Source organism: Microtus pennsylvanicus, chromosome 4 (genome assembly GCF_037038515.1).
Source record: "Microtus pennsylvanicus isolate mMicPen1 chromosome 4, mMicPen1.hap1, whole genome shotgun sequence".
NCBI classification, from domain to species: Eukaryota; Metazoa; Chordata; class Mammalia; order Rodentia; family Cricetidae; genus Microtus; species Microtus pennsylvanicus.
Genome location: NC_134582.1, coordinates 59,642,767 through 59,657,043, shown reverse-complemented (window position 1 = coordinate 59,657,043; position 14,277 = coordinate 59,642,767).

The window sequence follows — 14,277 nt, the reverse complement described above, 5'->3', positions numbered from 1 at the left end:
TGGCCTTTGAGGTGACAGAGAGCCAGGCTTAGGGGAGCTCCAGTTGCCCACAGCCATCTTGTTGGACTGGATGGACAAGGAATATTCAAGCCATGTTTGGGTGCCTAGCATGAGGTGCTGCTATGCTGAAACTTTTGCCCTGCCTCCTGACTTTTCTAATTCTGATTCCTGAGGGATCATCAAAATGTATAAACATCAGCACCTAGCCACCTCTGTGTTTCTTCTTGTAATAAATACTGCTTCATGAGATCAACCCTTGAGATTGCTGCCATGTCGAATGCCATGCAAATATGGGGAAATGATGTTCCATTTTATGGGTGGAATGAAATTCAGTAAGGAAGGGCCACACAGCTTCCTCAAAATGAGAGAAAGGAAAACCCAAACCCAATTCATAACTGTCCAGGTTTTTAAAATGGTAAATCGTGGTTAGACATGGTCTGAGATATCCCAAGGTCATCAGCACCATGTGGTTTATTGGAGAACAAAGAGCTCAGAGATATAGTAAAACCAATTGTGCCGTTGGCTAGCATTTCCCCCAAAGTCAAATACTATTGTTCCAAGGACTTGGACTTGGCGCTAGGCATTCTAGTTCCAGGTATGTATGCCGTTCTAGCTCCTCTGGGGACATTGCACACTGATAGTTGCTCTCTGGATGCTACCAACTCATGCGTAAAGCACTTATAGCTAGTTTTTGTTCTTAGAAGAGTGTTTGAGCCCTACCCGTAGGACTCTCAACCAGCTCTCTTTTCTGAAGGCAGCTTCAAGCAGTAATAACCAATGTTGCTTATTGAGTTGGTGATCTATGTGGTGGACGCTGTTATAAATCCTTTGGATGTTTTGGTTTCTTAATCCTCTTGCTAATCCTGAGTTTGGTAGATTGCAAAAGCATCCCTGCCTCCACGAGGACTGGATCTCTTTCCCATTCCTTTGTTAATTGCTTAGAGCAATGGAATGTGCCAGAAGTGACTTTGTGCTGACTCTAGGCCACCTTAAGAACACTGTATGCTTTTAACTTTCCCTCGTTCAACACTTTCTCTCTAACAGCTGCCACGTGAAAAAGCCCAAGCTAGCTTGGTTGGAAGGTGAGACCAGATATGAGCCAAATATTCTCCAGCTCACCCAGTAACTGAACACAGATGCAAAATTGAGCCAGAGCAAAGCAACAAATGGAGGATGGCCTGGAATGTTTGTCCATATAACCCTCAGCTAAATGGAACCATGTTGTTTCAAGTCATTACTATTTGATTTGTTCCTAGTGAGATCAGCTGATAAGGACAGATATCATTATTATTTTAATGATGATAATCCAAGATGGAGAAAGAAGATAAAAATTTCAGAATCTTCCATTTTCAAAGGTAGACTTGAGATTATAGGCAGTCCATCCTGATTTGATAGGTTAGCCAGTCTACTACATTAAACAATGCCTCCCATGAACATTCAGTATTTATTGTCTTTTTGTCTTTCCTCCATCAAGTATGTATCAAGGATTTATTACATACCAAATATTAGTGAATAAAACTTATTCTTGTTCTCAAGGGGCTAACTTTCTAATAGAGAAAACAGGGAAACAAAAGGAGACACAGTAAGTGAAAAACTAAAATTAATAATTAACAAATGTATAAGAAACTAGGGTAGCAAAGAAAAGAAAGCCCCTAACTTCTTCTTAGTACTGTCCGTGTATTTTTTGCTGTTTATTATTTACTTATTTTTTTAGTTACTTATTTAAAAAAACTATTTTACCATCACAACCAAGCTACAATCTTCAAAAAAAAAAGGGGGGGTCATCATGATTGGCAAAAGCTTCCATTGTTCATAGCTCTGTATTAAATGCAAAACAGCTGCCCAGTCAATATGCCACTGCATTTTTAAAAGCGAACTTTCAAATTTCTCAGAGAGAAATAGGGTGTGTGTAACATTTTCCAGTTAAAGAGATCGGTTAGTACTTCTAACCAGAGTGGCATTAGTCAAACTTTTGACTGTATTGATCTGTTGTCTTACAGTTTAAAAAAGTCTGTTATCTCATGAAACTTTCGCTTACAACACATACAGGACACTCGATGGGCCCTTCAAGAATGCTCCAGTCACCCAGCAAACACTGAGATTTTAGGGAACTCTTAAGACAAAACTCAGTGCTGCATTCTGAGGTTTTTGGGGAGGAACCCCCATGGATCTGACACTTTGCATTATATAACTTAGCATTTAAACACCCTCAGGAAGATAATTATTACAGTGCCTACATCACAGAATTTTATGATGTTGGACTTTTGCAAAGATGTGTTATATAGAACAAACACTTGCTTAGAGACTGCTGTATGGGTGATTGCTCAATAAATAAACAACAACAAACCAAACCAAACAACAACAACCCAAAGCAACTACGACAAAAACTCAGCACAGGTAGGGAATTCTGTCTTAGTTTTCCTTTTATTTCTTCTCTGCCTTGTGTTCATAAGTTACTAGGTAGAAGATAGGATACATCTGCTTTTCATTTGGTAGCAATAATTTATGATTCTATTCCAAGGGTGACTGATCCTTTTAACAAAAGTACCACTGTTCTTTGACTTTGATCTTTAATGTTATATGTTTTATATGTTTATTGTATATTTAAAACTGTCACTCCTTTACCTTTGACAACATTAATGGCTCATAGTTGTCTTATGTAATTAATTTTTTTAAAAAATAAGGCTATTTACTATTAATGGTGGGATGCCAAGCCTATTCCTGACTCTGAAAAGTAGCCTGTTGTCAATTCATCTTCATGCCAGTGACCAAGGCTTCTGACTCTCATATCACTTGTGACTTTACACACTGCATTCTTCTTTTCCAGGTTTTGTCTCAGTTTCCCTGTATGGGGGGCTACATAGAGCATTTCCTTCATCTAACTACTTGTCGTGGGCTAAACTGAAGATGAGTAGCAAAACAAATCAACAAACAAACAAACAAACAAAAACAGTCCCCAAAGGTCAGTTGGGAACTTTCCTAGTAAAATGAACTGAAACTTTAGGTTGAGAGAGAGTGAAAAGTATATTCATTCTCTCCTGAAATCAGCATGGAGGCCGGGGGTCAGAGGAATTCACCTAGTCACCATCTTAGAATTAGGTCATGTACAGATAGCAGATCAAGCATGTGGGAGAATTCTGAGTGTATAAATAGATGTCATGTATTCCCCAAATTTGTTTTACATATATCAAAAGTTTTCAGAGATTGTAGAATATTTTACTGTGGGCATGCTAAATTCTGAATGTTCATTAAATAGCATGGAACGTTCCTCTCATAACCAGGACAACATACTTTCATCATAAAGAATTATCACCCAAAGTTGCAAATTATTCTAATCAACTTCTCCACCCTCAAATTTTTCTTTTTATTTGTGACAATATTTTCCCTCCTTTGCTCATTCTTAAAAAGTGAAGATGTGTATCTCTGTCAGAACATCCATTAAAAATTTTTGTAGTTCACAGAAAAGAATCACCTAAGTTTTTAGTGAAATAGTTATGAGGCTGAAAATCAAATATTGCTACACTATAGGATTGACCACTTTCATTGAGAGGCTAGATCCAAGGATGCCTGTTTATATCTTAGATTCTTGTGTGTGCTTATGGCTTTTTTCATGTTAGTTTAAAACTCTTCTACCTTTTATTTTCATAAAATATGTCTTCTTTTGTCTTTCTACTATATCTTCCTTAGCTTTCTATTCCACCCCATTTGCCTGTTGGTTTCATAATGGTATACTCATAATACTTTATTTAAGCAATTTAAGTTCTTTATTTAGTAGTGTCATGCTGTAGAAGTACTATCTGAAAACTTTAATATATACATTTTAGGTGTTAGTGGATTGAGCTAATAAAAATTAAGTTGAGTATCTCATTTGATTTGTTAAAAGGCAATCCATTAACTTAAACATTGCTTTAAAAAAATCAAAATCCCATAGTAACATTCTTCCCAGGACAAATGTGAATTTGAATATTTTCATTTTGTCATGATGTTGTATAGAGCTCAATTACATAAATATTGTGGTTGTGCTAAGGACTGAGTTAAGTTAATTTCTGTGGTTTTCTAGCAGTCAAATGAAGCCAGGTGCCTACTTGCCCTTCTTTGTCTTCTTTTCTCGTGCTTTGTTCCTCTCCTCCTTCCACCCATTTGTCTCTCATAGAAATGATCTATTCTGACTTCCTCCTGTTGGGCCTTGCCGACTCACATGTCATCAAGATAAGACGGTGAGACAGGAAGCTGTTTGTTCTGACAAGATTGTGTATAACTATTGCAGAAGCCCTTGAAGAATCTGGAGGTGTTAAAGATGCTTCCATGGCCCTGAAAAATCTGAAATCATGCAGTTCATGTGGGAAGAAAAGTATCTTCAAATACATCATGTTACTGATGACATGTTGAGAGATATGTTCCAAACTATTAATAAAAATATTAATAAGAAAATAAATGCTCAGAAGTATTTCTAAAAATAGATGAATTGTGTTAGAAGAAAAATAAATTTGTTTATGTTTTATTTTATCCTGGGAAATAGCATGGCAAAGTTTTGAGTAATCAGCGAAGATACAATCAAATTGAAACAAAAGATTATTGTTGACCTGCGTCAGGTAGCTAACTAGTTACCCTTATGCTATTTTCTTCTTTGAGAAGCCTACCAAGTCTCTATCAAGTACCCATGGAAACAGATGAATTTTTTGATACATAAAGAAATAGGACTGAATGTCAGTTTTCTTTTGAACTCTTAGTACAGGAACATTCTCTTATGAGGTATGAGTTTGATTCTCTTGGAGCTGTACCTTCAGAGCTTTCCGCTTCCTTGGGGTCTTAATTCCTTCCCTGTCTAGCCTGGAAAATGCTGTGACTTGTAAGAGTCAGCTTCCTAGTTTGGAGCCACTTAGGAAGTGAACCTGTCACTGCTGGGATAGGAGAATTGCATTTTCTTTTCCAATTGTGCTGACACATGAAGATTCTCTAATACATTCATCCACTGAAGATATTCAGTGTGCTGTTATATAACGCAGGTGATGATAGATTGAGTCTTCGAAGGGATGCTTTGAGTTTTGTACACTGGAAGAGCATGTGGTGTTATGAAACATAATCACTGATACCCATCATGATTCAGTATGGCTCAGAGATTCACAGAGACCCAGAAACTCTCCCACTATGGGAATTCTTAACCTGGCATCCAAAATCCACAGATTCAGAATGGCAACCAGTCACCTTAATTCCATGGCTCCATATTGCTCTATTGCAATGGCCCTGGGACATCAACCCTGAGAGTGTGTGAGTGGATCTTGGTCACTCACAAGATCTTCTTGTAAAAAGGAATGTATTACAATATATTGATATATACAAGTATTGCAAATATACATATTTATGTGACCACTTCATGTGTATTATCATATATGTAGCAAATGGAATTAATATGTGTATACACAAAATTTGTAAAACTTAAGATGTACTTTACCCATTTTTGGTGAGTGACATTAGTTAAAATATAATTTTAGCACAGTGTAGCAGTTTTACTGAGGTAAACAATATGACATATCTCCTGTGCAGATTCTCCTATTTAAGCACATACACCCACACATTTCTCTAGGGCTTTGTAACTTTCCAAAGTGTAGCACTGGATAGAAGATGCCAATACCAACACAAAGCATCTACAGTGTGTGGTAACACCTCCTAAATATTTCAAAGAGAGTGGCAACTATCCATAGAAACAGAATTCTTGTCTTGTGAGTGACAGAATACCCTGTTACATTGTAGGTAAAAAGGGTTTGACCCCTATTCCAGTGCCAGGCAAATAGTCCCAAACAAATCTTTGTAGTAGAGCTGATTAAAGTGGTCTGATAATCTTACACTTCAATAATTGCAGAGAACACAAAGCTCTTATCACAATAGCCCAGTCAATAACCAAGTTGTTTTTTTTTTTCTGAGATGGATGCTTCCACCTCTGGTATTGTCTACTTCCATGAACTCTTTCTCTGGTCTCCTCTACAGGTTGTGGGGCCGCTCGCTCCTCCATGGTCTCCTGAGAAAAGATGCAGCCCTGTTCTGAAGGATCAAGGGTAGTTTAAATAATTCCTGGAGTTAGAGCTTGCTGTAAGCCTCATGCACTTTGTTGAAGAAATAAATTTACTACATGGAATCATAGTCCTCTGAAAAATCTCCTAATCATCCCAACCTATAGATATGTACCAAGCAGACGAGGACTTATTGACGTTGATCTATTAAGGCATTTTCCTAAAATACCTACAGTCTTTTCATATGAAACAGAAATATGTCATTAAAGCTATGGTTTGCCAGACAATTACTTTGTCAAATCTCAAGAAATTGCATAATAAATTGTATACATGCATCAAACATGAACGACAGAGGACTATAACAAGCCATGTATTTCCAGTCCACTTATTTTTTCATCCAAACAGTAGCTTTTGTTTTTCAGGAAAATTCTGTATCTTTTTGAAAGCTTTTGTAAAAAAAATAAGGCTATGCATTTATCTGTCTAAGTACAAATAATTGAAACCCTTAATATGTGCAGTAATAAGGAAATGCATGAATAAGCTCATTATTAATGTCTATTGATTATTTACATATTCGAGTGGCCGAGTGGATCTGCTAGGATTCTTATGTAAATCTATATATGTGTTTTGGTTTTACCTGCTTATTGGAGAATTTACAATCGGCATTATGGACATTTTTATTGCTTTTCCCACTTCTTTGATATGTGCACAAGCCAGGTCAGCTGGTGTTTACTCGATTTGATTACTATGTTACATTTCTGGGCTTATTTTCCCTTTGGAAAATTAAATGTACAAGAAAGCCTAGTAAATCTTTACTTAAAAATTCCAAACTTTAGATTGATTTCAGCAGTGAGTTTGTATTGATCTCAGAAGCTTTGCGTTCCTAACTAAAAACTAATCTTTATTTCACCCTTTAGTGACTGCAGCCGTAAATATGCTCACTCCTACCGGAAGAGAGTGGATTAATGGTTATTGGAGATTGGGACTTCCAACTGGGCCTGGGAACCCTAACCTTTGGAGGACAACATGAAGGCTTTTACCTCTTGTCAGCTATAATCCCTGGGTGCATTTTTGACATTTACCTGAGTGTTAAAGAGGAGGCAGAGCAGGGGCTGGAATAAAGCACTGGAGATTGCACTCGACTGTTAATCACTCACTGTTAGATTGACTGAGGTGCCTGACCGGCCTTTTCCAGCCACTGGAGTCATAGGAGGCCAGGATTCAACCTGAAGCTCAGCTTAGCCTCCTCCTGGGGAATCTTGCGGTTGCCTGCCTTCAAAGAAGGACTTAACTACATTCCTAAAATTCATCTATTGTTGATCTAACTTTTTTTTTGTATCATTGAAACAAGGATTTGAGAGAGTGAGACAGTGCCCGTCTGCCAGATAGAATTACGGAGAATAAAAGGATTAAAGAGGAAGAATGCGAGCTTTTGTTGTGGTGCTGTTGTTCTTTGTTTCTAAACAGAGGATGCTCTACAGCCTGCCAGGCAGTGGCAGAACACTGATGGGCAAATGGTGACAGAATTGTAGAGCTTCTCAAAGCATGGTAACCCCTCAGTCACAAGCACCACCTGGAGTGCGACACTGGAGTCTCCGGGTGCCAGGGCTCTGTCTTTACCCTTTCTGGGTAGCTCTGGTGGTCCATAGGTGTGAGACTCTCAGGCAGAGTGGTGCTGTTGTGTGGGGAGGGGGAGCCCCCTTCAACCACTTTCTATGGTGGAAAGTAAGAATTTTCTTTTCTTTGTATTTGTTGGCATCTAATAGTGTCTTCCTTGACTAACAGAATTATAATTTTTACTTGCTGAAAGTTATTATTTCCCAAGCTTCCTGACAGCCGGATCCAAGAAGGGCTTCGTGGAGAGACTTAAGAAGCCTCATTTAGACAGGAGTAGGAACATAGCCTTTGCCCCAGCATGCAATGTGCTGCTAGAATGTGCCTTCCATCAGCTGATGCCCAGCATCACTATCAAGATCACAAAGATAGGTTTATGATGGTCAGTCGTGGTAGTCCATGGTGGTCAGTCGTGATGGTTGGTGATGGTCAGTCATGATGGTCCACGGTGGTTTGTCATGATGGTCCATGATGGTCAGTCATGAAGCTGCTAGGGATTTGGGCTCCTGATGAGTTCAGAAACCACTGCACTGGTTCTAGACTGCCCAATTGGACCTCTTTTACCCAACAAATTAAACTTAGAAAAATATTATTTCTTATCCAGGCTGGTTCTTGTTTGCTGTAATCCATAACTGAAAAGTGTCTTTGACTGATTCAGAGAGCTTGTATAGGATGTTGGGGCTGTTTAAGATGACATTGCTAGTCACTTTCCCTGGGAGCTAGTGACTTGGTGGTAAGAGGTGTGTCTGAACACTGGTATTGATTTGAAGTTTCTGTGGTTTTAGGAATCTGAGTTACTTCTGGCATCGCTTACAGTTTCGGGAAAAGAGGTGTGCATCTTGCCATTACGCACAGACAGCAGATGTGTTTGTATGACTAGTTGGACAAAGGAATCTAGGGGAGCTGCAGCCCCAAGGACAGCTGTTCAGGCAAGGATCTAGACTATTTATTCTGGCAGTTGATCATTTAGTGATCTCTTCCATGTGCAATAAAGCTAACCTTTATCAGACTTAAGCTATTACATATGGATGGAAGGCAGCGCGGCATCTTAAAGTTCTTCAGAACTTTCCCAGAGTGGTCTTCTTACCTTGGGGAAGAAGACTCTCTCTCTCTCTCTCTCTCTCTCTCTCTCTCTCTCTCTCTCTCTCTCTCTCTCTCTCTCTGTGTGTGTGTGTGTGCGTGTGCAGTACATATATGTCTGTATGTATGCAGGTCCATATGCACATACATACATATATACATATACATATATATATATATACACACATGTACGTGTGGAGGCTAGAGGTATCCCCATCACTCTCCCCCTTTTTGATACAGTCTCTAGCTGAATCTGGAGCTGACTGACTTGGCTAGACTGAACACTGGGATCTTTGTCTCAGCCTCTACAGTGCTGAGATTATGGATGCCTACGAGTGCATCCTGCTTTATACCTGGCTTCCTGGGGAACCAAATTCAGTTCTCATGCTCGTTCAGCAAGCGCCTTCAGACTCGGATGTAGCTTCAGCTCTTGTGTTTCCTTCATTCCATCAGCCTCTTTATTCCCCTATATACAAATCTGATGTTGTGAAGTCATCTGCGCAGGGATGACATGCTGACACTTATCATCTTGACCGCATGAGCTTATGTGCAAGATCTTCTCCTCCCTCTTCTTGTGTTTGATCCATCATTGAAGCCATTTTTAGAGGATTTTTGTCCCTCTTTTCTTCTTTTCCCATAGCTAGGTTCAGCTATAAACACCTTCACTGCTACATTTATTAATGTTTTGGCAACAGTTCATTTGAATAAGTGATTCATTATGAAATTTTGCAACTCAACATCTAGCATGATTTTTTAAAAATACTTATTTATTTATTATGTATACAATATTCTGTCTGTGTGTATGCTTGAAGGCCAGAAGAGGGCACCAGACCCCATTACAGATGGTTGTGAGCCACCATGTGGTTGCTGGGAATTGAACTCAGGACCTTTCTGAGCCATCTCTCCAGCCTCATCTAGCATGATTTTTATTCTATTAGAATAGAGGTGATTAAAATGTCCTCCACATTGGATTATCAGTAATAGTATCAGCCCCAAACCAGGAGGAATGCAGATTATTAGACTCTCTCCCACATCTACTGAGTTAGAAACTTCAGAGGAGGTGGAAGAGGGCAACAGTTTACATCTTTAAAACTGTCTCGGTAACTGTGATGGCGGTTTACATCTGAGAACCAATGTTCTAGAGGGAGTCCAGGCATATCTTCTCATCAGCACACTAAGAATGCTTGAAAGTTAATATTCCTTAATGTACGCACCAAAGGGAAATACTAAGGAGATTTGCAGATGTTGGCAATCGAACATTTAGTTATATTACTTTTATCTCATGCATCTTTAGTCTGTAGATAACTGGGTAAGCTACTATTTATGGCTCAATCTTAGCATTAATAATCATACCTGTTTCACTCTTCAAAGTCCTGACACATAAAACCTGCTTTGGTCATGCAATAGATCCAAGTATCCCATCTGAGCGAATACAGTTTAACTGCAGGAATAAGGCAGCAGACACAAACACTTGACAAATCATGTTTGATTATTTTCTTTGCTTCTATATTGATGCTTATTTTACATAAAAAACTATAGTTGGCAAAAGAAATAATTAATAAATGATGCTTAAGTGAATAATATTTTAAATATGATTTGATAATGATATGGGGATAAAATCAATAGGAGTTTTAAGCCAAATTCATTTCCACAGAGAAAGGAGTTTATAAAAAGAGTTTCAACTTTCTGACTATAAATTTGTCACCAAGACATTTGACAAAAGTTAATACTATCTTACAGATACACTACAAGGATTGACTTGTCTTTTTTTTAATAAAATACATGAAGCCAGAGAGCTATTGAATTGAAATTACAAGCCCATATTCTTTCTATATAACTATTAAATATAAACAGAGGCAGAATAGATTTTTCCAAGAATATAGCTATAGTCTTTACAAATTTACTTAAAAGATTTTTGAACACATTTTTATTATGCTTATAATATGGATCAGCATATTAGATTTCATTAGTTTACTAAGTGTACCTCAAGTAGTATTCTAAATAGAATATTAAAATAAAAATAAACATATTCTTGGGTTATGGGGAAAAATAAAACCAAGTGTCTTTCATTAGCCTATCACCTAGTTTAATGCTCAGCTTCTTAAAGGCCTTAAATGAGTAGTTTTTCAGGGTTGTCGCTCTAACAAAATATTTCAGGGTTCGATGACACTTTCTTTTAGCTCTGAGACTCTTAAAAAAATAACATCAATCCTAAGACTCTTAATCTTTTCGTAAGCTTTCCAAAAACAGCAAATCACAAACCACAGTGTTTCGAGGCAAACTTCTGATAAAGAATTTGGAGTATTTTCAATAAGAGAATAAAAATTAAATTTCCAAGAGTGTGCTGTAGTGGAAAGGACTCGAACTTCGGAGTTAGATAACTATGCTCAAGTCCCACCTTGTGGTTTACTGCTATATGGCTGGGTTATGTGCTCCCTTAGGCCTTAGTGTTATCGTCTGTAAGTGGGGAGTAACGATGCTTATAAATTTTTGCTAGCATCAACCAGAATGGTGTTGGTTCCCCAGCTGATGACTGGCGAAGAAGTTGCCTAGAAACAAGAGTTACTATGATTATAAAAGGGACTGAAAGTATGTACAAAATAATTTATAAAACACTCAGAGGTATGTAAATGCTGGATGATATGTGAATTTACCCCTGAAACAAAGAAACTCAATTTATAGTTGAAGAATCTTGTAAAAGCATCTGCTTAGGTATTTAAATCAGTTTGATCATGTGACTTTGTTTAGTCCGTGCTGCCGAAGACATACAAGAGTTGAAATAATTCCCAGGTCTTCTGCCAGTCAGTGTGTGGCGAGTCCCATGCAGGTTTCTGGTGACTCTCAGGCAAGCCCTTGACCTGTGATGTACTAAGAGACTAGGAACTATCTTTGAAGAGGATCCACATGGTCCATATGCCTCTCAATATGAGGCATATGGAAGTATGTCTTTAAAGAGAAAAATAAAGACAGCAAAGCAAGTGGATGATGGTCTCTGCAAGCAACTCTTTCTGTGGGTCTTAGATTTTGTCCCATTAGCTTCTGATATTCTCCCTAAGGTAGCAACAGCAATAAGAAAATGAAGGTGAACTTTGTTTGGAAGTTCAGTTTTTCAAAAGTCAACACTTCCCTTGTTGTTTACTTCATTAAACCTGCCCTGTCTCCCATGATAGGATTTTGATGAATGAGGCACAGTATTTGCTTTGGCAATCCAACTTTGCTGGACACAAGAGGACAGATGAGAACTTAAGTAATTATTCGCTAAGGACCTGGATCCAGGCGGGCCCAGTAGCCAGCAGACAAAGCAGTGCCACACACTTTCCTAATAACATGTAGAGAGTATGCGTACCTTGTCCATAGTAACACTGATGATACTGCAAGAAAATGCTTAAATTCAGGGAGTCGGGGCTTTTGCTATGGAGTCCTACTGTTTCTGAAGTCACAGACAGAAGGCATTGTTTGTATAGAACTCTGGATCTCAGTGCATAGTCTATAGGTACCTAGAAGTACTTGAAATCTTTTCAGGGAGACCAAACTTATTTTAAAAACAGTGTAAGGATTTTCTTTGCCTTTTCATTGTGTTTACATTGGTATTGATTGTGCAAAAGCCATGATGGTAAAGTTGCTAGTGTCTTGTGCAGTGGAGAATTTTTTATGTTGCTGCTCACAGACTGCACATGGAATAGGATGTTGGGCCTGAGAGTGGAGTCCACACTAAGGTGCCCCAGTGGATCATAGAGTTTTCTGTCTGACTCAGAGGAAGCTAGAGGTAAAGCCAGGAGGATTAAGGAGAAGTGCAATCTTTTTGACACGGGAAGGTAGAGAAGAGAGCATTGAACATTTCTCTATTGCTTCATGGATCACTTAGGTTTAACCCCTAATATTTAACTCTCAAGTTTTGGTTTTTAATAAAACAATAAAAGAAGTTGTGATAGACTTGATAAGAAAGCACAGCAATGTGATTCAATGAGTAGGAAGTCATTGTATTCTTTAGTGTTGTGTTATGCATTTACAATGTAAAGATATTCAGTTTCACTCTAGGAAGCTAAGTAGTAATTAGTCACTGTAATAAATTTTGACCTTTAATATATAACTTTTAAATTGTGTGCGGAAAAATACAAGAAGATTTTTTTGCTTACTGGCATTGAATGGTTGTCTGGTTAAAAACAAAACCAAAAGTACTTGTGCATTTGCTGAGTTGCAAGCTAAACTAACCACTCCTCACAGACAACGGTTTTGTTTGATTTTATGACTGAAAGCTGTTCCGAGATGGGTGTGTAGGAGAATATTTCCTCCCACAGATGAATCTGACATGGCAAGGATGACACCAAAAGCTTTATTACCAATGATACATAAAATCCCAAAAAACTCGTATTTCACATTGAATTTTATTTAAATATTTTTCTAATGAGAGTGAGGACATTATTAATGGGTAGATTCTTCTAATGTTGTATAATGATGCATGTCAGTGTTTAGGACCTTTGCACAGGTTAGTGAAGAAATCCCCTCTCATCTCATGTAAGAGTAGGAGACTCACGTATGTTAGGTTAAGTGCTCTACCACTGAATAATAGCCCAGTCTTTTCTAAAAATTAATACTTGATTTTTACAGGCACAGATTCTCCCTCTGTTTCTCTCTGTCTCTCTCTCATACACACACACACATGTACACACATACATACACACTCATCACATAATGGCAAAAGACTAATGAAAAGCAAGACCAGGTATTTACATAAGAGTATAAAGTATTAATTAATACTATGATTTATGACTCCACATTGCACATAATGTGGGATGTCAAAGAGATGATAACATACTGACTTTTGGAACTGTATCAAGAAGATATTTAAAATTTTCTGACATGGCCATTAAAGTGACCTTTCCATTTCTATGTGTCTTTATGTACTCCTACTATAGGAACATACTAAAATGAATATATAAATGGACATTAAAATCTAGTCCAGTTACCACCTGTTTAGTCAGATGACATGATTCTGATGTACTGTTTCTTGTAATGCAATTGCTCTCGTAGGAGTGTGCTTTATTTTAACATATAATAGGTTTACAATAGTGAACTGATGTTATTTTAAAAATATCTTTCTTCTATTTCTAGTAAATATCAGTAGGTATATAAATAAACTACTCTGAAACACTCATCTTTGTTTTGTTTTCTTTTTAAGACAGAGTCTCACTGTGTGGCACTGGCTGGCTTAGAGCTCACAGACATCCACCTGCTTTCCTGAAGGCTGGGATTAAAGGCATTCACCATGATCCCTAGACTCTCAGTATCTTTTCAATATAAATGTTTCTTGAAGCAAAGGGAAAGAAAAGCAATAATGTAGAGTACAAGAACATGGCTGTTTGTCACATTTCGACCCCCCTTTCATATCTCATGTACATATATGCCAGGCTGACCTCCAATTCTCATTATGTAGGTGGGGAGAAGATGCTCCACCTCCCAGGTGCTAGGATTATAGTGACCACCACACCTGGTTTATACTGTGCCGGGAATTGAACCAGAGCTTCCTGTATTTTAGAAAAAAAAAAAACCCACCAAACTGAGCTTCATCCCCAGC